Source organism: Thermobia domestica, chromosome 13 (genome assembly GCF_964235325.1).
Source record: "Thermobia domestica chromosome 13, izTheDome1.hap1.1, whole genome shotgun sequence".
Taxonomy (NCBI): Eukaryota; Metazoa; Arthropoda; class Insecta; order Zygentoma; family Lepismatidae; genus Thermobia; species Thermobia domestica.
Window position 1 is genome coordinate 190,838,290 of NC_137466.1, and position 25,514 is coordinate 190,863,803.

General features: G+C 36.4%; 1 protein-coding gene across 3 annotated transcripts in view; it reads right to left on the bottom strand.

Annotated features, from left to right (window-relative positions):
- Positions 1-25,514, bottom strand: part of LOC145668879 (transmembrane protein 198) — a 335,961-nt gene that overhangs the window by 293,923 nt on the left and 16,524 nt on the right. The window contains exon 1 of one of the 3 annotated variants that reach the window (XM_081737138.1): positions 2,430-2,627. The exons of the other annotated variants lie outside the window; for them this stretch is intronic. The gene's annotated coding sequence lies outside the window, so the exon portion shown is untranslated. Of the gene's footprint in view, positions 1-2,429; positions 2,628-25,514 lie in introns of those variants that run through there. 3 annotated transcript variants of the gene reach the window in all.

The window sequence follows — 25,514 nt, forward strand, 5'->3', positions numbered from 1 at the left end:
TATTTCTTCGTGCTGTTTCTCCGAGCGTAAATCCAATGGCATACAACTGACATGAATATTACTGTATTAGAGGGTACTATTTAAATACATGAAAGAATATACTCTACATAACTTTGGCAAAGTCAGTTCGAATACATGGATAGATATCAAATGCTTTGCACACTGCATTTCCAAAAGAATGATTATTTTGCTGATTTAGAGTTTAGTGTTACTTTCAGCACCAAAGCTATACGAAACGTGAACCTACAACTTAACTTGGGATCCAAACCACATGCACTACCATAGGGAATCGAACTCGGGTCTCTCTCGTCAGCACAATTAGTTAGTTTGAACTTAACCATTCTTTTCAGCTTCGAGATTATATGAACTGTGGATCTACAAATTCACCTAGGATCCGAACCACATGTGCTCTCGTGGGGAATCAAACTCAAGTCTCTCGCGCCAAAGATGCTCAAATCCTTAAATTTCCCCTACTTCTCCTAATATCTCGGAACAAAAGAATATTTTTAAAAATCAGTTTTCAATATAGAGTATTAGTCTTCTCTACCATAAAATGAACTATCTTCCCATTCCCCTGCTGATTTAGTGGCCAGGAAGTGTGCCTTTTGTGCACGAGGTCCAGGGTTCGATCTCAGCCGGGAAAGCATTGAGTACATTATCGTAGTCTGGATTCTACCCTAAGCTGTAAGTCCATGTCTATTTCCACAGCCATGCTGCTTAAAATGTTCCTAAACTTCAACAAAAAGCAAAACAAACAAAAGTGAACTGTACTCAAATTGGGCCCGGAATATCCGCTGGAGATATTCACTTTTGCTGGCAACTACTAGGAGACACACATATCGGATATATGTTTCCTCCAAATTCTCTCTTTGTTGACCAATTCTTCAAATGTAAATTAAATTAAATAAATTTTAAATTTAACTTTTCTTCAGATATGTCCTTTAGGCTAAAGGAGATGGATAACAAATAAATGCAAGTGAATGATTAAAAATTGAATAACGGAGTGAAGGAAATCGGAGTAAACGCGAAAATAGACGGGAAGACCGGACCGGAAAAGAATTGATAAGACAATGAAAAAGAAAATTGTACAGAAGACGGGCGGAAAGAAGGCTTATCTATCGATTTGACACAAGATGGTGAGATTTTGTTTTTGCGGCGATCAACATTGAACTCCTAGACTCATAAGGTAAGTTAAAATAAAGCGAAATAAGAATATTCTGAGGAAAGAGTCTTAACAGTTATAATGGGCTCCTGGGCAAACCAGTGTGATGGAGCCCCCCTACATTTAAATTTTAACGTTCAGCATGTAATTCTGCTTGTCGGGCTCCCAAAAAGTGACCATCCTGTCCATGCGTTACGACGGCACTGAACATAATGTTGGCCCACCGTTTGTAAACAAATCTGCGATGTTCTACCAATGAACTGCCGTAGAAATATGAAAGCACTCTCATTATAAATTAAGAAATTTATATAAAATTATTTTTTTAATAAGAATATGTGTTATATTGTAGGCTTGTAGAATATTTTCCTTTAACGCGTCTGTAGTACTTTCCTCGCCCTTGCAGCTTATGCTGAAAATTAGTCCAAAAATACTTGTAATGCTTGAGTAATGGTGCAATTGCCTCACTATAACGGGTACTTCTTGTTACACGGCTATTTAAATACATCCGCTAAGACTAAAATTGTGTCAAGCTTAGACCTTGATCGTATTTTATTACATAACTTTTGGTCTGGTAAAAGTAATTTTATATATTCGTTATATTTATTCACGTAGATAAGCATTTTAATCGTTTTCCTTTTGTTCATATTTATCTGCTCATTGAAGCTAAGTTCTTGCGTTTCCCCCTCCCTTAGTACCGTGCGGGAGATGCGGGTACTACGATTCCCGGTGAAGAGTATGTGCGGTTCGATCTGTCGATTCACACGTGTAATTTCGTTGTTTGCAGGCGAACAGGTTTAATTACAAAAATGTTCGTTATAGGAAAACTATCCTATAGTGAAGAAAAATTTCATTTCAGAGAGAGAAAGAAAAAAAATCTGAGATGCGGCTTGTCAAGTAATAGGCCCACACGATTTTTCCAAAATCATCTTCTTTCACACTATTTTAGACTATCCCACAAGATTTAGTACACCGCATCGTTTGAATATACAGTCGGTAATATCAAAACTAGATACTCTATTACTAAGAATCCAATGAGTACGAAATACCTCAATTTTAGTACTTACGCCCTTTGTCATATAATCAGCGATATAGCCTCTACAATAATAATAATAATAATAATAATAATAATAATAATAATAATAATAATAATAATAATAATAATAGATCGAAGAAGAACCATGTACAGCAAATGCAATATCACTAATTGTCATGCTATATAGTTCTAATCTATAGACTTGTTAATGGTTATAATGTATTTTTAACTTACTTTTTATTGAGAGTCAAAAGGAACGTTTTCTTGGAAAATATCAAACAAAATCGTCGATCTTTGGTTCGAACCTCGGATCTTCCGATTCCAAAATAATATTGACGATTGTGTCACATTTCCCTAAAGATCCGTTTGATTAGTAACCAAACCGAATTTGGGAACGAACCCGAATCTTCACATACTTAAGACACTTAACGAATAACATGTATGGACGAACACTTCACTGTCTGAAAAGTAAGAAGACTCTTCCGAGAAAAGCCTGAAAGCAACAGAATCCTGGTTTGTTCTGTGATGCAGTGTCGCAATCAATATCTTGATCTCGTGGCTTGCTTTAACGGAAACGGCTTTGCTGCGCTCCGTCGTATTCTTGGGATATTCCAGCTCTTCTTCAGTGATCCCTATGGATCTCACAAGCAATGATATACGTGACCTACAAACCTAATTCCCTTGCACCATATTACACCACCCCTCTATCCCTTCCTTTCCCCTGGCCAGGGGCAGTGGGGAAACCCCCAGGATGGGTTGGCAAAGAATCCACCACGTATGAAAGGGCCATCGCAGCCAAATTGTGGAGTTTTGCCAAATGCACAGGGCACTATTCCAGCTACGAAAAACCGTGTGAAGGCAAGGGGAGAGGGCGAGGAAAAATCTGCAGAAGACCAAAACAGCTGACCTCTACTTCCGTGTGTAACAGTGTTGTCAACCAAGAACAATGATATCCAAAAATAATTTGACCTTTTAAATTTTATTTTTCTTCAATATATTTTTCGTTCTCAATCATCATGACATTTTCGAGAGGTCTAAATGACGGAAATTTATTTAAAAAAAGAAAGAAAACAAAGAAGAAAAGGCTACAACTGCTTGTCAGAGGCAACAAGTCGTGATAATAAAGAGATATGTGGTCAGCACATCAGCTCCTCACCTCTTACATTTAAGAGGCCTAATTACTGCGAAATTGAAATATCGCCAATTTTTCAGGAATTATGTGATATCTTCAAATAGATAAAAGCTCATCAAAGTATGGAACAAGAGCGCGTTTGACAATATTATTTTGCATGAAGTACCGTTACCATAAGTCACCTAGTAGCTTTTGCGTTTGCACCCATTTAGAAACGCGAAAATAAATGCCGATTTTCAAATATGACTGGAAATCGAAAGCAGATAAGTGAGACGAAATAATGGTATCTCATGTAAAATAATATTGTCTAGCGAGCTCTTGTTCCACTTTTCGATTATCTTTTATCTATTTGAAGATATCACATAATTACTGTAAAATTTTAATTTCGCCGTGATGGGATCTCTTACGTATCTCCAGTAATTGTCTTACGATGAATCGTCGTGAAACCGTTCCTCTCTTCTCCCTATGTAGAACTCAAACACAAGCCCAATGTTCATCGAGCCATAATTTTACGGGATCCAAAAATTCTGGACCTTGCACTGCAAGGTCTGCAGAGCCGTTATTACGGTAATGGATTAATATCAAGAATTATGTAGACCAATCAGGAATACAACACAGAACTGAACATACCAAGAACAATTGTTTGGCTGTTCGATTGTTGTTTAGTATCCTTTTTAACACCGCGGCTAAACGAGACGTGGGCCTGGAACTTAATGTGGGATCCTAATATCGTGAGCTTTCACCTAGAACCGAGCCCCAGACGCATGCGTCAAAGGCGTGTACGCTAATCATACACCCACGAGGGAGCTAACAAGAACAATATTCCGATGTTTATAGATTCCACAACAATATTCCGATAGAACGATGATGTTTACAGATTCCACAGAAAATTCGACAGAATAGTCAGGAACGAGAAATAATTCAAGGATTTCCTGATAAGAAAAGGATACACTACCAAAACCATAACCTATTAGACTCGGCAACTTTATAAAAGTCAACTAATATTATAAAACCAACATGAAAATATCAGCTGTTCGCAACTCGACAACAGAAAATGTCTGTCTCTTTCGTTCCTCCCTACTCCTTTTTCACTACTTATTCTATCAATAAAGAAAGGGATACTCATGTTGCATCAATTGCTAAGTCGTTAAGAAAGGAATGTGTAAATGTAAGTGCATACCGATATACACTTTCCTGGACATACGTAAACTTTCCGGTAACCTCCAATAAGTAATGTTTATATGTCAGATACTGGATTAACTATTCAAAACGTTTAATGACGTCATGTTAAGAATGATAAAAATAAATAAATAAGTAAACTTCACAGATCTCAGATACATAATGAAACGCATTCATGGCTTTCGAAATTCGTAATCCATACATCTGCATCCACTTCTGTTTACTCTTGAAAATGCTCTTTAAACTAGTTACAGCTTATACCTGGGGATTCCAAAATTAAAGATGAGGCTTATACAGGCGAATATATGATATTTTTTAAAACTAATAACCCTGTATTCAAAATAAATTTATTAGTTTTTTTTTAAGCATTCATAGGTTCTTATATTTAAATCAAATTTTCTGTAGTTACTGTGAGAATCCATTTCTTCTGTTTTGAATAACTAGTTTTAATAGTATATAATTAGTAAGTTGAAATGGATTTTAAATTATCGTTGAAAAAATGAAATGACAAAAATAGTTTTAAAAATCAATACCTTGTATGTTTAACTTTAAACAAACAAACAAACAAAAACGCCATACGAATATATATTTTATGACATTTTAGAATTGCAGTAGGCATACTTCAGAAAGGTCACTGGTGTTACAGAACAGACCACACAAACTTGTGTTGTCGTTATAATAGAAATTCTGAATTAAAAACAGCAGTTGGGAACCGCATCACACACACGTATGTAAACCAAAAATGGGTGGAGTAATAATTAAAAGCAGAGTGCAGGAGTGCAGCAAACTCCCTTCTGCCCACACGTTTTTTTTTTTTGTTTTTTTACATGAAACGGATAACTCCTATATAACAACAACAACAACAAAAGCGCAGCACCTGCATATGACAGATCTGTTTGGTGCACACAGGTACATTATTAGTTCCCACAGAGTATCTATCAGTAGTTGTGTTGTTTTTATACGTGAAGGAAATTCGTATTTGTTGCTACTCTCAAATACTGAAGGAATTAGCAGTAGAGAGTAAGAGTGGAATGGCTTCGGTTGGTATGCCTACAAACAATATGTTAAAACCGAGGGAATTCAGATGCACGTATTCAATTTTAATTTTTGTAGCTCGTAATTCACCATCAGTAGCTATTCATTTGTTTTAATAAAAACTTTTATACTCTACGGTTCTCCACACTAATTTCCTCCTTTCCGACCCGTTTATTAAGAGGGCAAATCACTGCGAAATTAAAATACCGCTAATTTTAAAGTAATTATGTGATATCTTCAAATAGATAAAAGATAATCGAAAAGTGGAACACGCTTTTCTGCTTTCGCTATCACGACTCACTTATCTGCTTTTGATATTTCTTTGAAATGAAATCTTTGAGCTTTACGTCCCACAGTTATGCCGGTGATTATGAGAAATGAATGAAATGGTGGAATGAAGAAAGTGGGAGGAAACGGGAGAACCCCGAGGAAACCCAAGCACACGGTGTTTGTCCACCACAAAGTGCACACGGCGCGAGCTGGGATCGAACCAGGGACCGCAAGCACCGGAGGTGAACGCTCTACCACTGAACCGCCGCGCCCCCTATCTGCTTTCGATTTCCAGCCATTTACAAAATCGGCATTTATTTTCCCGTTTATAAATGGCTGCAAACGGAAAGCTTCCAGATAACACGTGATAACGGTACCTCATGCAAAATAATATTGTTTAGGGCGCTCTTGTTCCACATTTCGTTTATCTTTTATCACATAATTACTGTAAAATTAGCGGTATTTTAACTTCGCAGTGATTAGGCCTGTTAATATCGTCAACAGATCGCAAGAATTTTCTTCTTCCTCGGTTTGGTTTCTAGAATAGTTTCTATCACAACTATATTAAGATAAGAACTAATTTCGAAACAAGCTAAGAAACGCAAAATTTACCTAATATAGGTACTAGCGCTTGTATACAACTTTCTGAAACTTTTTCCGTTAGGTTTTAGCAAAACATTCAAATTTTTACCGATGTTATTTCCCTCAAGATCCGTCACAGGTCCTACCCAACTTATTTTTCTCTTTTCTATTATATTTATAATCCCTTCATCATTCACATGAACCTGGAATGGAACCAAGCATCCTTGGCATCGAAGTGAGTTACAAGTATCTTATACTGTGGCACTAGACTGCTCACATTTTTAATTTTATATACGTAATTAACGAGTTCATTATACACAAATATTTAGTAATAATTTAATAATAATTCGCGTTTAACTGCGATTGTACTCCTGTAACGAGGGCCGTGCCTTAGTGAGGAGGACCAGGGGCGTCATTTACGGGGCAGGGAGGGACAATTGTCCCCCTGAGTTTGATATTTATATAGATTTTATCAATAGAATAGTAGTAAATCTGTGAAAAACGCGAGGGGTCTTGCCCCCTCTGAAATGACGCTCCTGACGAGGACATCATTCAAACAAGGACATCTTGGATTGGAAACTGCAGTTGAATTGATAAGTGTTAGAAAACCTATGTGTCATTCTGGAAGTTAATCAACAATTGAAATATTCTGGAATTACGATTTAAAAAATACTGTCAATGACGAAAGAAGAGAAATATGAATATAAATTTATTTTGTTACTTAAATGTTTACAAATATAATAATGCCGTATAAAATCCATATCCGAGAATATTTACCCTGACCCAAAATATTGCTACCTTGACCCATGACCCATGCTTAAATAGGATCCTGATTGCGGGTACTGTAGCCTAAAACTATCTGCGATATCATTAGCTTAGCGGTACCATCCAAATGATAATGATATTTTTATAATTGTAATAAATCCAAAACGCTGAAGTAAGTTGGTGCCACTGCTGACGGTGTATGCAGTTCACATCTGCAGCTAAACACAATTTGACAAGCTAAGGAGGATGGCAAGAAAGAAAGAAAGAAAGAAAGAAAGAAAAGAAGATGAAAAATTACGTTTAAAAAAATTAGAAAGAGAAAAAGAATCATTCAGTGCACTGTGACTCATAAATTATTCTAACGCCTCTTTTTCTTTCAGAAGTGTTCAAACGATTACCGTTCCTTTACGTGTGAGCGTGAAGAAATTACAACAGTTACATTTTTAATGCTCTTACGATTTTACCTTTCATTTTCGCTCTTCACAGCCATATGGGCTCTTTCACACGAGCAGCAGCAAGTAAGTACCAAATACCGCTACCAACATTGGAAAGAATTTGGTTACTTACTCCGAAGGTTAATATTTCCGAAACGGAAAGAAAGTAGTATATTTCACTTACAAACTGTACGACTATATTCAATATTTATTTCCCTTTAGTCACAGACTGTACATTCTGCCGAAATCATGCATGGTACTTATTTTTAAAAGAAATCCCAAATGTGGCTCTAGAAATCGTTTTTTCACTAACAATTACATATGGGAAGGAATTACGAGATGGGAAGTCAGCCATAGCTTATTTTGCACTAAAGATACCATCCCAACATTCCTCTAGCAAACTTAAGGGGAAAAATCCATGAAAGTAATCTCTCAAGACAACCTGCCACGGGATTTGAATTCAGAAGCTTTTGATTAAGAAGCAAAACCGATTGCTTAACCAACTCGGTATCTATTAATATAGGAATATACTGTGCGAAAGTCTTTAATTGATTTAGGGCGCTTATAAATCATACTCGTTACAATGGGCTTAAATTAGATTTCTTTATCACAAAAACTTAAGATAAAAAACAAATTTAATAATGAAAAATCTCTTAAGAGACCCCATCAAGGAGGGGTCTAATCACTGCGAAATTAAAATACCGCTAATTATGTGATTATGTGATAATTATGTAATCAATAATGTAATAATTTACAGTAATTATGTGATATCTTCAAATAGATAAAAAATATAATCGAAAAGTGGAATAAAAGCTCGCTAGACAATATTATTTTTTATATGAGATACTCTTATTACGACTTATCTGCTTTCAATTTCCAGCCATTTAGAAAATCGGCATTTATTTTCGCGTTTATAAATGGCAGGAAACGGAAAGTTACTAGGTGACTCATGATAACGGTATCTCATGCAAAATAATATTGTCTAGGGCGAATTGTACCACATTTCGATTATCTTTTATCTATTTGAAGATATCACATAATTACACATAATTACTGTAAAATTAGCGGTATTTCACTTTCGCATTGATTAGACCTCTTAAACACAAAAATTGCAAAAAGAAAAAAAAAAGAAAAGAAAGGAAAAAAGAAAAAGAAAACAGCCAATCTTTAATATTTTATTAATTATACAATAATATATATGTCTGTCTGTCAGACATGAGTTTTTCGCATACAAAGAAATCACCTAAAGTCACGACATTTTGTACACAATGTAGATGGTCACCATATTTAACTGCCTACGAAACACTTTTTATTCTTCGATTTTCGCGTCGGGGGTTGGGGGGGATGAAAATGTACCTATATATTGGATCTACCCTAAGAAGTACTGACCTGACGCAACCAACATTACGTTTTTGTACTGCGGGCTTTTATAAAAATAGAGGTTATACATGTAGGGTAATGGAGCGGTTGTGGAAACATTTTTCTCTTGGCCGGGCAACGATGAATGCTTACAGCTAGTTGTAAATAAAATCTTTCAGTTTTACGTTTTACGGTTATCCCTGTAAGCCTATGCTAAAGGAGATGGATGATCACTTGAAGTGTATAATTATGAAAGTGACAGACTTGGAATGTGGGAGGAAATGGGGGAACCTCAAGACAATCCACGGGCACGATTTTGTCCACCACAAACTCACATGGTCTGACTCCCGGATTTACATAATTTGTCCCCTACAAAAATTGTTCAGAAGTCCAAATGTCCCAATTTTTCTCCAAAACGTAAGTTGTCATTCGTACTCTCTCTCTCTCTCTCTCTCTCTCTCTCTCTCTCTCTCTCTCTCAACTAATAGGAATAATGTATTCTTTGTCATCCACTTTTAATGCTGAATTCTACCATTTCAGCAAAAAGATTGAGAGCAACTCTAGTACTACAGTACAGAATACCTAAATTTTCATGGGCTGTCTTGATTTTTTTTTCAATTTGGAAATCTGGAAGCCCTACCTGAGACCGAACCAGGGATAGGGTTGAATTATATCCGAATTTGGATATCGACAATCGATATCCATAAAATATTGAAATTTGTTCAATATGTTCAAAACTATCGAAACTTGATTAATGCATCCAAAAATATCGAACTATTGAAAAATATCGATATATCGTCAGAAAATTGACATCGATATTTCGAGATTTGAAAAATATCGATCTATCGATTGACCGATAATTAACTCGTATCACTCTAGCCAGGAATCCCTCGCACCAGCGGTGACCACTCTCCCTCTGAACCACTGTGTTCTCATTCTTCACTTGTAATAAATACCGTCATAACACAAGGCAATATAGTACTCAACTCAACTTATACAGGAGTTCCTCCGTGTCTAAGCGGTTAGCGTACGTGCCTTTGGCGTGGGAGACCCAGGTTCGATTCCCAGCGGGAGCTCATGCAGTTCGGATTCTACGTTAATCAGGAGGTCCCGTCTCATATAGCCTCGCTGTTGAAAGGACGTTAACTCCAAATCAATTCGATTTAAACAGTAACTACTTCCATCTTTGCATGCATGGACTTGTTAACTATTGTTTTATAGATGTTTTAAAAGAAAATTTAAATTGACAAACCTGTTGCTAATTCGTAAATATGTATGATAATAATAATCGGTAAAATATGTGTATTTCTCGAACATTCAATCTTTGCTTATAGGAGATTATACCACAATCATTTACTACAATCGAATACACGCTAGATTCGATATATACCAAAGATACAAGGAAAAGAGGTTTTACTTTAATAAAATTGCCAACAACATGCACATGTGCTCAGAGCGAACAGCTCTGTGCTATTTCCTCCTCGTTTATATTTACCTAAAAGTAGCCACACGGGGCTATTTTCGCTCTGACTTACGGACAGCTACTGGACCTAATATGCTAACGGTACAGTAACGACGAGAATTGATTGAAAACTCAGTAGTAGCTAATTACGTTCCACGGCCATGACTCTGTATCCATCTAGCCATGACAATCACTCAGCGCAGGGATCACGGTGTTAGCACTAATTACTTCACATTGGACATCAAATGTAACACTTCTTGAACACTAACAAGCACTCAAAATAATAACAACATTGTACACACAAACAAACACTCCCCTGTTCACACACGCACGTGTACTTTACGCTTACGCAATGTACAGTATTTATTCTAGCTAACAGTGGAAACATATTAGAGGCTTAGATTCAATATATCTGATAATGGAATCTATAGCGTTTTTCAACTGCGTAGTCTTGGGGGGGCTTTCTGTTTTCCCCACTCGTAGTAATCCAGTATTGTCAATTTGCATCATCATTATCATCATCATCGTTAGGTATTCTACCGTTATTTGCAGGCCACTTCCTGCAACTGAGAAGCTTCCATGCTCCACGGTATTTCGCTAACCTCTTCGTCTTCACGTATGATTCTTCTGTTTTAATATCGCCCATTAATTGTGGTCTCCTTTGCCCCCTCCCTCTCTTTTCGACCACCATACCTTCTAAAACGTCCCTCATGATACAGTTCCTTCTTATCCAATGTCCCAACCAGTTTCTTTTCCTTTTCTTAATAATATCTAAAATTGTTCTTTTCTCCTCCACCATTTCTAATACTCTCTAATTCGTTTTACGTTCGACCCAGTTAATTCTCTCCATTCTTCTCCACACCCACATTTCGAAAGCTTCCAGTCGTATCTCATCATTTTTGAGCAATGTCCATGTTTCTGACCCATGCAGTACAATACTCCACACGAAGCATTTTATGAGTCTTTTTCTCAACTCTTTATTCAAGGTCCCACAGCAAGCGATAGTATATAGCCTACTAATCTTTCGCACCGCTGTGAATGTTATCAATACCAGTCGCGCTACCTAGAGATTAAAGATCTGCACGGCGTCGGGCCGAGCCCGCGGGGCAGACTCGGGCTTATAAAGCATATATCACTTCGGGCCCGGTCCGGGCTCGGGGCGTAAACTTGTAAATATACAACTATATTTCCCACACCTTTTCGGGCCCAACTTTGTAAACACTGTACAACGTTATTTATTAGACTGTTCTTTCGGGAAAACTTTTAAAGCGCAAACGCAAAATTAAACATCTAGTTGTTGTAAATAAAAAAATACAATTTTACATTAATTATTAAGTTTCTGTAATTCGGGCTTATTTCGGGTTCATATCACACGAGCTCGGGCCGGACACGGGCCTAAATGCTAAAATATATTTCGGACTCGGGCCGAGCCGGGCCCAGGCTAAAAACTCCTGCCCGTGCAGACATCTACTAGAGATATCACATTACTATATTAATTGCTCTCTTTAGCAAGTAGAAAAATGAATTATGAATGTATTCGTACCATACAAACCATATGTCTCTACGTCAACTGGTTATCACGATAGGAAGATAGCTAAACTTTTCCATACAAAAACAATTGTGAAAATGTTTATAATAAGTTGTCAAGCGTGTAAAAGAGAGTAGATTTGTACTCAAGCTTTTGTTTAATGTTTTCTTTTTATAGAAATTTTAACCCGTAATCTACCTGAGGACAGTAAACAAAATATTGTACTTTGGTTCCTTTTGCTGCTACATGCATAGGAAATTGCTCTTTAAAAAAATAATAATAATACGTATAATACAAGTAGTTTAAAGAACTACACTTATAACCTTATATTTCGTAAAACATTTGAAAAACAAAGATTCCTTTATCCGGTGTAGTCAATGTAGTGTTTTAAAAGCTTCACGTTCACGTTTGAGTATCCATTTCCCCCAACTCTTCTACTCTACATATACATACTCAAGATTGCTCCTTTTTTTTTTTTTTTTTAGTTTAACGTCCCACCGAGGCTAAGAGAAACGATAGTGATAAGATGAATGATAACAGTGCAATGAAGTAAGTCCATAACGAAGTTTTTTTTTTTTTTTTTTTTTGCCGCCGACTGTGGACAAACCACTAGACACACTAGAGGAGAACGTTCTACCACTGAACTACTGCGGCCCCCTCACGATTGCTGAACAAACGTGTACACTGACGAGTGAGAAAAATCCGTTCTCCGGACAGCGGTATATTGTACATATATACGAAATCCTTATGTTTACTACGGAAATCAGTACGGGACATATGTTATCACTTTTCACGCTTAGATATTGCACTAGGCCCTTGCAGGATGTATGACATCTAACAGTCTTCCGTATATTACATATGTATAGGTATGTTAAATACGTCAGCTATATGATACATACGTCCATCTGTATGTGAGATCCTGACCGCCTATATATAGTTCTTTCATTCGTACGGAAAGTACGTTTATGTAGCATAGCATGTAGCATACATTCTTATGTACTCCACGTTTTTTTTTTTTTTTTTTTTTTTTTTTTTTTTACTCAGTATAGACATCCAAACGATACAATAAATTGTCGTACTCATAACAAACTCGACTGTTTTAAAATACATAGGAATCAAAGAGAGATTATATAATAGGACTAGAACATAACCTCTGATCTTTACTCGTACATTTTTTTTTTAAAGTAAATGAAGTTCGCACTGTGTGTTATAGAAAGTGCATTTAAAACTAATTACTAGAGGTTTCGGAATTTATTCATTTCGTTTGTACACACATCTGTGCGGAAACAAGGAAGTCCTCAGAGTAAGCGAAGTCTCTACAACAACGAATAACAGGAATATCGTGGATGATCCTTTGCATACCTGTATAAGACTTACAAGAGAAAGATTTCACAAAATAGTGAATAACAAAATTTGAAATATGTTATAATTAACTTAAGACTCAGACTTAGGCAGGGATAAAACGTAATTTTAAAAAACCTAGACAATGGTCATAGCAGTATTAAACAGACGATAAGCTTTTTAGCAGTTCCAGTGGAATAAATTAAATGATAATCAATTTGGTTGATATTTATATTTGCAGCAAGTACAAAGAATATTCAACGTGTAAATCTTACTACAATATCACTTTTGATATTATGGATAATACTGTCAGTTCATTTGCAAAAACGCTACGTGGAGAAAGAACGAGAAGGGAAAGAAGAGTCTGCGCTAAATATCGCGTATCATTGGCTATTGCTTGTGGCGCTTATCATCTGAAATCATTACGTACCATTCCAGTATTTTTGTTAACACTATTTTTCATCCCTATATTGAAATCCCACCCTTGAGAAAATTTGAAATCATCCTTGCTTCTGAACACATTTATAACGAAACATAACACACAGTAAATACCTTCATTAAGTCTTTACTTTTTTTTTTTCTTTTTCAGACAATCCTCTCTGAATTATTCAAAGAAAGCCCTGCACTTTCCACTTCCGTGTTGCATTTATTACACATAGCTTCTGGGAATTGCATTATTATTTTTTGTTTCTTTCTTTCTTCCTCCCGTTTCATTGTATAATGCATTCACGCCTCTAGTACAGGCGTCTGGTGCCAAAGCTACTAGGCTGGCATAAAATATGTTTGTCATTTGTTTTCTTGTCCGGCAGCCATCATGAAGAACTGTCGCACTGGAATTTTTACTGTTGATGAACCAAGTTGTTGGAATCATGCAGCTCAAACTATATTTCCCTCCCCCTTCTCTTCATGAAGAATTTGTTACTCCTATTTTATTTTGCCATGTTGTCAGAGAAAGTGTTGTAGATTGCATTGATGTCCGCGGAGAAAATAAATTAATTTCTTTTTTTAACAGTCACTAAATTTCCATACGCCAGAAGTAATGATTCACCATACAGCAGAGAAAAATAACTTTTAAAAAGCCACTAAAATTCGTAGCATGCCCAAGAGAATATTATACACCTGAATGCATCTCTGCAGCTGTGTTCAGGGTATAATTTACACAGCGACAGAAAGGAGGGTAACGTATTGACATTCCTGGTTTTTCCCCATATATATGAGTCACTCCATCCCCGTAAGAATGTTATTTTCCACTAAAAACACATTCTCTTGAGTTACTGATCGAAATTGATGTGTTGAATTAGCTCGTCGCTTTACAGTTAGCGTCAGATGAGCAGGACATGCAGCTCATCTGACAGACTAGAAGGCATTGATACGCATTACGTATGATATTCCTACAGAGTCTTGTGTAAAACGGTGAACAGAATATATATAGCTATACTGTACAGAATATATAAAACTTTTAAATACTTCATTGTCTATATAGTATATAAATATATATATACACTGGCGTCTCTGGCATGTAAAATTTGGGGGAACATCAAATAAAGTGATTTAAATGATAACCTAGCCCAACCTATGTATTATCTTCGATTCCATTTCTTACCTTTCTGCTTACCTTTACGGACCCCTTGAGCTATATCAAGAACTCTGTTATAATCGTTTCACAACCTGAATATTATATTCCAAATAAATATAATTATTATTATTTATATGTTATTCTGTCGTTAGTAAATAAATTAAATTAGAATAGAATATTGAACATTTTGCACTTCAAAATATTTGGAGGGACGCGTTCCCCTCATCCCTCCGCCAGAGACGCCTTCCTCCTTGCCAATCATCGGTATTTGACTACAGGCATATAATTTGAAGAACTCATCAACTACCTCTATAAAAATTGTTACGTGAGTACCTTAGGATTCTAAAACATGGATATTTGGTTCAGGGACGTACGGAAGGGGGGGGGACACGGGGGTCCGGACCCCCCCCCGAAATTTCGACTTTTTAAAAATTTAGCCTAATTTTAGGGGCAATTTTAGCAATTTTCATATAAAATAGCTTCATATTTAGTTTGAACCCCCCCCCCCCGAAATAAATTCCTGGGTACGCTACTGATTTGGTTTATGCACATACTAGTTCCTAAGTGAAGTCTTGACCCGATTACGGTAGGTTCCACAGTTTTGGAGCTATGAACTTTTGTGCACCTAGGTTGATCTATACTTTTTGTCCTATCTTGGTGTCAGCAATCACCTGCCAAACGTTGTCGGTGTTGTTTTGAAACACCTGTAAATATATATAGGGCAGAGTTGCTCTAGATAAAAGCAAGGAATGTCTTCTACTGCAGTGGCTCCCACCGGTGTGTAGCGAAATTTTAAAATTTTAAATCATGAAGGACTTGGTACAATCAGTTAAAATTAACTTTGAGACAGAATGCACCAGTCAACGCCTCCAGCGGTAGCAACAATGCTCAGTGTGCATAGTCACTACTTTATAGACACTTATAGGCTTAGACTATAATAATAGGGTAAAGGTACCGAATATGGAATACTTTTTGTTTCTTCTTTATTTCTCAGAAACGTGTATTCCAGAATAAAAATATTATACATCATAATACTTGTGGTACCTTTGTAAAACAAAATACAGGTATGAAAGTTTGTTCCACATTATTATTTTTTTATAACATTACGAAATTGAAAGAAACTCAATTTCCCATATTAGGCACACCCTGCTCCTAATATGGAACACTACCTGTTCTTAAAATGGAATACTAGAACAAAATATGCGCGTCTGCCTACAATGCGACATTTGGATAATTCGAGTATTCGAGCAATTTATTTGCTTATTTAAGAAATAAATTTATTTATTAGTTCAAGGAAAGGAGCGAAGGTAGTGGCCTCTAACTCCGAGATCACATCGGCCCTTAAGATAAGTCTACGAATTGGGAAGGTCTCGATCTTGACCTCAGGAAAAGAACCATCCCGGCATACACCTGATAGGACTGAGGAAAACCAGAAAAACTTCACTCAGGATGGGTGGTCTGAGCAGGGATCGTGCCCATGCTCGAATTATCCAAATGTTGCGTTGTAGGTATTATAGGCTATATATCATATTTGGTAGGTCTATAAGACAAGTACACAAAAAGTTGCATAACATTCTTAAGTTAATTAAAATATAAAACAACAGAAATACCAGAATTTTACGTACTACAACGATAATTATTGAACTTGACTTGACTTCTTCATTATTAGGTCTACGTTTGTAAATTGCTGTAATAGGCTATAATATCTACTTATTTTAACTTTTGGAGTAGCTATAATATCTTTTAACTTGGAATAAGCATGTTTTATTAGCTACAACCAATAATAAAAATAATAGAACGAAACATTCGGGGAATCAAACTATGTGCGACAAATAAAGTAAAAATTAAACCTATATAAAAGAAAAAGTTCAAACATACTGGATTAGCATGTTTTAAGGCGTCTAAATTTTGATTCCAGTTTTACTTTGCATAACTGCCACAAACATATTTTTCTCCACCTTTCACGGGAGACATTTCATGGGATTATCTTTTACAAACTGGGCATTTTAACCAATCTCCCTCCCCTGCACTGAGCGACTACAATTTACCACAATGTCCGCTTTCCTCCTCATTGTCAACATCATCAGTAGGATCACTTAAACTGTCACTACTTTCGTTCAAGTTTCTCACTGACTCTTCGGATTAACTATCTAATTTGTAGTAGTATGAAGTTCTTTTATTTGGCTGTTTCGATTGGATTTTGTTGGGTGGGGCTTAGAAAGCTAAACATATTTTTAATTACTTGCAATGATGAGGTAAAGGCCCGTTGTGATGAAGTAGAGGCAGATTCTAAATCGTTTTTGTACAGAGTACTCGTAAGGACTTTGCCCACCTGGCTTTCGTCTACGTGTGCTGCGATGCTGTGGCTGTAGTTGTGATGGCGGACTCACTACTTAAATCGGTACTGCCATGCTATTCTCTTCACTTAGCACTGTAGACGACACGGCAGTTGGGACATTTAAACCAATAATTAATATGTGAAAGTTTTATTCGAATTGGTTCATGCGTTCAGGAGTTATCGCGAGACACACAGATACACACAAACAGATACCATATACATGGTGTCCATAAAGTCTGGGCAAATAGGGAATTCTAGTAATTTGGTTTTATTTTTCCAGATTGAATGATGACTGATTAAAGAAGAACGAGTCGAGTTGGTACTCTTAAGTGGACGAAAAGGATGATCGTATCGCAAAATTGCGCAAGAATTTAACCTTCAACCCATTGTCAAACCTATTTGTTTTACTGCCGTCGGGAAATTAATCACCAAGTTTAAAGAAACATACAGCATGTTGGACAAACCCCGTTCCGTGCTAGGACCTTTCTTCTTTGATGAACATATAACTAGTGAGACTTATCTAAACATGATGAGAGGCAAACTGATGCCTTAAATTAAGCGTTTGAGTAAGGGACTTCCAGACTGGTTTCAGCAGGATGGGGCCCCTGCCCATTTTGCCGCAGCTGTTAGATATTGGTTGAATGATAATTTTCCTCACTGGATTGGGAGAAGAGGTCATGTGAAGTGGTCCCCTCGTTCGCCAGACCTTTCTCCACTTGTTTTCTTTTTCTGAGATATGCTGAAAGAGAAAGTTTATTCGATGAAGATTATAAATTTAAATCACCTGACAGAACGCATTACCAGTCGGTGTGCTGAAATCAACGGCAATTCAGACCTATTCCATCGAGTTCACATTAATCTTACAAATTACATCAAATTATGCATTGAACAGCACGGAAATAATGTAGAAAATATTATTCATTAACATTAAATTGACTAAATTGTGCTTTTCCCCATGTTCCCAGACTTTATAGACACCCTGTAGACAGACAACACAAACGCCAAACGTTTCAACTAGGAGACTTCCCTGATGCTCGGTCTAAAACAATGTCAGGTCTATTATAACTTACAATTCAGTTATTCTTCTTCACTCCTAGTTCACATACCGATGAACCTATTTAGGAATATTCCATATTAGGATCCTGCTGGTATTCCATATTAGGAAAATCGCCATTTTGGATAGTTATCTTCCTACACACGTTTACGTGATTCTCTGTGTACTGAATCTTTATACCCTTATGTTACACTATATATGTAATCTAAATATCACAAACTCAACAATAATACATAACTCTTTGCGTACATTCAGCAGTCTGGAAAGATACGTTCGAAAAACTCAAGTTCTTCAGAAAAACATTCTGCAACGAAAGGAAATGTTATGTTATTGTTCGGCAGCAAACCACTCATGCGCAGACTGAGGGTGTCACTGTGTACAAGTTTACGTAAAGTCTATTCGGTGGCAGCACATAGCAGACAAAATAGACTGGTATTTCATATTAGGAACGTATTCCATATATGGCGCACCCACCCTAATAATAATAATAATAATAATAATAATAATAATAATAATAATAATAATAATAATAATAATAATAATAATAATAATAATAATAATAATAATAAAATCAACTGAGTAGGTCGCGATGTATGCGTTCAATAAAGTGCATCGCCACTCAAAAAGGTTATGAATCAATGTTCTAAGAGAGATGCGTAAAGGCACATACTGACCAAGTCAAATAAACCACTTTTGTTCATAAATCATCAATCATTAGATAAAATGCAGCGAAGTGCGTCAATTGACACATGTCCAATTGTTATAGATATTTTAATGCAGTGATTCCCAACCTTTTTTGACAGAAGATACACTTTCTGAACATCAACGACATTGCGACGGACATATTTCATTTTTTGTAATAACACTATAAACTATAATGATGTAAGATTAAAAGCTTCTATGGAGTAATGACTATGTAGTGCTACGCATTTTGCTGTCGCTAGAGCCATTGACTAGTACAGCGTCCTTAAAATTGATTTTAACTAACTTTTAAATACAGTAGAGTCACGAAAACTCGGCCTAATGTAGACCACAGGGTGGCCGCGTTTCTGAAAATGCCGTGTTATAGGGGGTAGGGTTAAAAAAGAATAAGTATGAGTGCTTCCTCAGAAAATACAGTACTGTGCTTGTATGTATTGGCTACTTGACAATACAACAGAGAATAAACTGCCCAAATATCCTTAAGAGTTTTCATCCCGGCGAAATTAAAATACCGCTAATTTTACAGTATTTATGTGATATCTTCAACAAGATAAAAGATAATTGAAATGTGGAACAAGAGCGCCCTAGACAATATTATTTTGCGTGAGGTACCGTTATCACAAGTCACCTAGTGGCTTTATGTTTTCAGCTGTTTAGAAACGCGAAAATAAATGCCGACTTTCAAAATGGCTCGAAATCGAAAGCAGATAAGTGAGTCGTGATAACGATTTCTCATGTAAAATGATATTGTCTAGGGCGCTCTTGTTCCACATTTCGATTATCTTTTATCTATTTGAAGATATCACCTAATTACTGTAAAATTAGCGGTATTTTAATTTCCCCGGGATGAAGACTCTTAAACAAAGGAAAAGTACGTACTTTATGAAGGCATAAAGCCTTTACTACACATGAAAATGAAAATTAATGAATATACACTATACAATAATTTACCTTATAAGACAGATCTTAGAAAAATACTTGAACGAGTTTGCGTTTTTTTTTTTTTTTTTTTTTTTTTTTTTGAGACAGGAGAATTGTCTTTGAAATTCTTTTATTTTCCTCAACTACGTCGCCGCTGAATTTAGCACTGATTTAGCTCAGACGGCGGAAAACCACTAAGAAACGTTCATCCCGAGTGATTAAATACAAAAGCTATTATTTTACTACAAAACTCGTTTCAAGCAAAATAACTGTGTGTGTCGTTCTCTTAATAATCTCTGTTTATTTTGTAACCTTGAACTAAATTATTCCGTCATTTCAAAGAGAGTTTTTTAGCTCCAGCAGTAAATGAGTTGAGAATTTCTTGTCTAATCCCATCTTCCTCTCTCATCCCCCTTTTAACAGATCTTGGCATCACAAACACAAATTAGTGTTTGAATACTTTTCTTAATTAGTGCCAAAATTTGGTACGATCCAATTTTTTTTCATGTGTGTGTGTGAAGTGAACAGGAGTGTCTTTGATTTTGATTTGATTTTGAGTTTAACGTCCCGTTCAGCAGCGAGGCTATATGAGACGTGGACCTACTGATTAACGTGGAATCCGAACCACATGAGCTCCCGCCGGGAATCGAACCCGGGTCTCCCACGCCAAAGGCGCGTACGCTAACCGCTTAGCCACGGAGGAGCTCTGAACAGGAGTGTCATGTTATAGGGATAACATTATTGAAACCTTATAAGACTGTAATGTTTTTAGGATTACATTAGTGGGCCTTACAAGATTGTAATGTTATTAGGATCACGCTAATAGAGCCTTATAAGATTGTAATGTTATTAGAATCACGATAACAAAGCCTTTTAAGATTGTAATGTTATTAGAATCACGCTAATAGAGCCTTATAAGATTGTAATGTTATTAGAATCATGCTAGTGGGCTTTATGAGATTGTAATGTTATTGGGATAACATTATTGAAACCTAATAAGACTGTAATGTTTTTAGGATCACACTAGTGGGCCTTATAAGATTGTAATGTTATTAGAATCACGCCAATAGAGCCTTATAAGATTGTAATGTTATTAGAATCACGTTAATAGAGCCTTATAAGATTGTAATGTTATTAGAATCACGCTAATAGAGCCTTACAAGATTGTAATGTTAGTACATACGTAGGTCAGTTACTCCACATGATAACCCTTGAAGAAAAGCAAATTTTTAAATTCTGGTTTTTGCAATAGATAGCTAGAGCGATTATCTCGACTGAGTTCGTTAATGGATTCAATCCGTTAACATCTTCATGGGTAACAATGACTTTAAGGGTAGCTATCCATTTGCCGTTTAAAACTTAAAACATTTCCTAGCTTCTATGCAACCTGCACAGTAGCAAAGAAATGTAGGTTGCCTGTAATAAAAGGATGAAATCGCATGATCATCTTTACTGTCTTTAATAGAATTTATTCTTTCTATGCAGCACAATTACTCAAGCAAGAAATATTCATAAAAGGGAATTTGTATAGATGAATTGCACTGAAACGATTAAATATCAATATGCTGGTGCACGTGCAGTAGACCCTACTAACCAAGGATGTTATAAAATAGAGGATCTGTCCATACAATAAAATCGTGAAGCCATACGTCACAGCTTTGCCATACCTACTCTGCCCACTCCCCGCCACTAAAATCGCAATGTTTCGAGCCAACAGTCATGGCGGAAACGAGAGTAGCCAATCAGATGTACCAGCTCAGACGATGCTAATTTGGTTTTCGGTTTCACTGAGTTCATAGGATGAAGATACGTATGGGCAGATCCTCTATTTTATAACATCCTTGCTACTAACCCACTGTATCTCTAGATCGTGCAACTTGGTGCTACATTTTGGTGTTTGGTGCCGTAGTACAGGGGTGCCCACAAAGGGGGGCTATGACGCAAACTGCGTCATTGAAATATTTGGGGGGGGGTTAAAATCTATATAAATATGTTTGAGAGGATGTAAAAATTAATCGAAAAGATTTTTTTTTCATGGAAGAACACCTACAGATAGACAATTGAGGGGGATGCGTCATGGACATGAGGGGGGGGGTGGACACCACTGCGTAGTGCGTAAGGGATCTATCTACCTATCTACCGCAATTCGATTTATTATCCTGTCCTGACCTTGTCCAGATAAAATTCAGCGGTTCAGCTAGATTGTCAATTGGATAACTGGGTAGTGTTGCCCACGAGACAGACGAGACAAAGAACAATTTTTTCTAGAAACTTCACACAAAAGTTTGTAGAAGACTTATCTTGTTTTGAATCTCGAAGAATTTTTTCTCGTCTCGACTCGTCTCATTTTGTAAGTTTATGTGCAAAATATATGGTCTGATTCCATCCCCCCCCCCCCCATAATATCATCTAGAAGTAAGCAACTTTTCCGTGCCACACGAGATCTATGAAGAAATGTGTAATGAGCATAAGGGTGCCGATTTCTCTGTAAATTTGGGGGGGGGGGCATTCAGATGCTGAAGGCATATATGAGGATTTTAAAGACAAATTGAATTCAAATTATGTCAAATATTGTATATTCATAAATACAATGCGGAGGCCCGGGCCCCCGGCCCCCCTGGGATCGGCGCCCTTGGTAATGAGTATATTGCATAATGGTTATATATGTGTATGCACAATTGGAGTATATTATGTAATGATTTGCGTATCTTTAAACGTTGACAAATGCTCTTCATTGTGTTCGTCTAATACCTCATCAATTTATAGTTTTTATACTATGAATCATGTTACATTAAAACAGCGTCCGAGAACTAAGGCTTGGGTGAACTTGTGTTGACCATGACGCTCAAAAAATGTCTTGTCTCGTCTCGTCTCATATTTATAATTAACCAACTTCATTGTATGTATGTTCACACATAACTTCAACATAGGTGCACTGATTTTGATGATTCTCCCTCTCTTTTTTTTTAAGAGTATACCTCCCCAGTTGTCCCATGTAAATTTCGTCAGGATGATGATACTGTTCGGCGCTAGAATATCAAATGCCTCAACGCATACGGTGTTAATACCATAATTATCCGATTTCATTGTGTGTAAGTTCACCCATAACCCTACATAGATGCCTCGATTGTTGATGAGTCCATTTGTTTGAAATAGCATACTTCCATGATAGTTCCAGGTAAATTTCATCTAATGAAAGTATTTGGAGTTTGACCATGAAACTCATTAATGGATGATAAGTGTTAATATTGTACTTCTGTCTATGTTCATGCAAATCATTACCGAGCGAAGTAGCTCAAGTGGTAGAGCGTTGGCTTCGCATTCGGGAGGTCGCGGGTTCGAATCCCGCTGCCGACCATCCTGACTGGGGTTTTCCAGGGTTTTCCTCAGTTCTACCAGGCAAATGCCGGGATGCTACCTACTAAAACAGGCCCTGGCCGACACCTTCCCAAATCCTTTCCATTGTTGTTGTTGTTGTTGTTAGATATCCAGTATAAAATGGCCTCTTAGCTGTATCTGGTAGTTGTTAAATAAATAAATAAATAAATTCGTAACATGTAGACCGATATTTTTAAACAAAACTATCATAAGAAAAACATCAACGGACTTCGAAAAAGCTCTAAAAAGCTGGAAATAATTCATTATTATTATCTATAAAAAATTTGAAGTCTGTAGCAGGCCAAGCAAATTAATATCTAATATGAAATACAGTTTCAATGGTACGAAGCATTAATATGTTTAGTTTAGTACAGACTTCATTTTTTTTATTTCTAGCTTTTTAGTGCGATTCTTAAAGTCGGTTGATATTTCTTTTTCAAAAAAAGTGTTTTCATTAGAGCTTAACGTCCCACGATTATGCACGAGACTAAGGGAGACAGTAATGATGAGATGGAATGACCAAAGTGGGAGGAAACACGAAAGCTACAAGAAAACCCACGCACATAATATTTGTCCACCAAAAATTCCATTTTCCGGGAGCTGGAATCGAACCAGGGACTTCATGTGCCAGAGGTAAGCGTTCTACCACTAAGATCGCGACTCCCTATTTCTTCTATTATACATAAAGATTACACTACATAATTTCACTGGTGCTATAACATCATTGTTAAATTAGAACAAAATGTAATAAAGAAATATACTTAATACTGAAAAAACATTAGTATCAAACCAGATATTTTAAAATACTAGCCGTATTCCTCGTGTCACACTGATACTTTTACAATGACTTAATGGCAGTATATTTATCAGTGATTCATCGTAACTTAAAAATAAATAAATAAATAAATAAATCTCACAATGCCGTGTATGCTCATTTTCTTTATCGAACATTCAACTATATAAGCTACAGTCAGAATGCTGTACAAGGGTCGGTGAGAAATAGAATGAACTTCTGACCACGAAAGAAGATAACAGCGTCCATTTCCATAGAGAAACAAGAACCAGACACGTGGATACCGAAATAACACATATTTCCAATGTGATAAACCGTCTATCACGCTTCGAACAACCTCAACCATCCAACACATGTCCCTACGTATATACAGAAAAAGAGGAGCATCCTCTTCTTAAACGAATGACGTCACAAACGAATAGATACACAACGCATGGAAATGACTGTAGACATGTAATTAAGAAATTGTGAGTCAGTTTCGCATGAATTACATGCATCTACGCACACAGAAAAAGACCCTCTCAATCTAATACAGCAACTATACAAGGAAAAGCAAATTTTTAGATGGCGACTTTCGAAAATCATATAAATGTTGTTTTCTCTTACTACACTTCTATATAAAAATAATGCATCACCAACTTCTACTGATCTATTAGTCAGGGGTGTACGCAGGGGGTAGGTCATGGAGGTAGACCCTATAATTCAATTTGATGTCGCTTTCATTTATTTTTAAATATAAAAGTCTGACAAGTCTGAGAAGCAGTGCTTGAAACTTGAAACTTTTCCTGTAAGGACAAGAATTAATATTTGCCTTTGCCCCGGCAAAATATAAAATGTGAGCCCCGCAAGAATTATTTATACGGGTCCCAATTGACGTTTAAATGAAATAGGATTCAGATTACCTTTATGCATCATCTTAGGGAGATATATTTTGTTGAGATCAAGGGCAATAGTGGCATCTTCAATTATTTCATTTGAAAATGATATGGTGGGCCCATTTCATGTTTTACAAGTTAAACCGGGGGACACTATTTGACACAACTTAAGGCCTAAAGAAATATATATATATATATATATATATATATATATATATATATATATATATATATATATATAGTATTTCTGAGACCCTTACAGACCCTAGACATTTTACTGAGATCGGCCCACATTTTCATTTTATTTTAGATTTTTTAAAGTGGTAGACCTATTCCATGCTTCATTTATAGTTGATGTTAGTACTGTATCATGTGGAATAAGAAAATTTATCTTGAAGTGGATTTTGTTTCGTCGCGTCGGTGGCGCGTTGTTTGCCATAGTGATGTTTGTCACAACTCGATTTTGGTGTTGTTTGCCACGATTTTGCCACAGTATTTGCATTCCGATCTTATCAGATCTCATTATCGTGAAGATTCACAAACATCCGAAGTAAAAGGAAGGATTGCCAGGCACCCATGTTTTTAATCCCCTGGA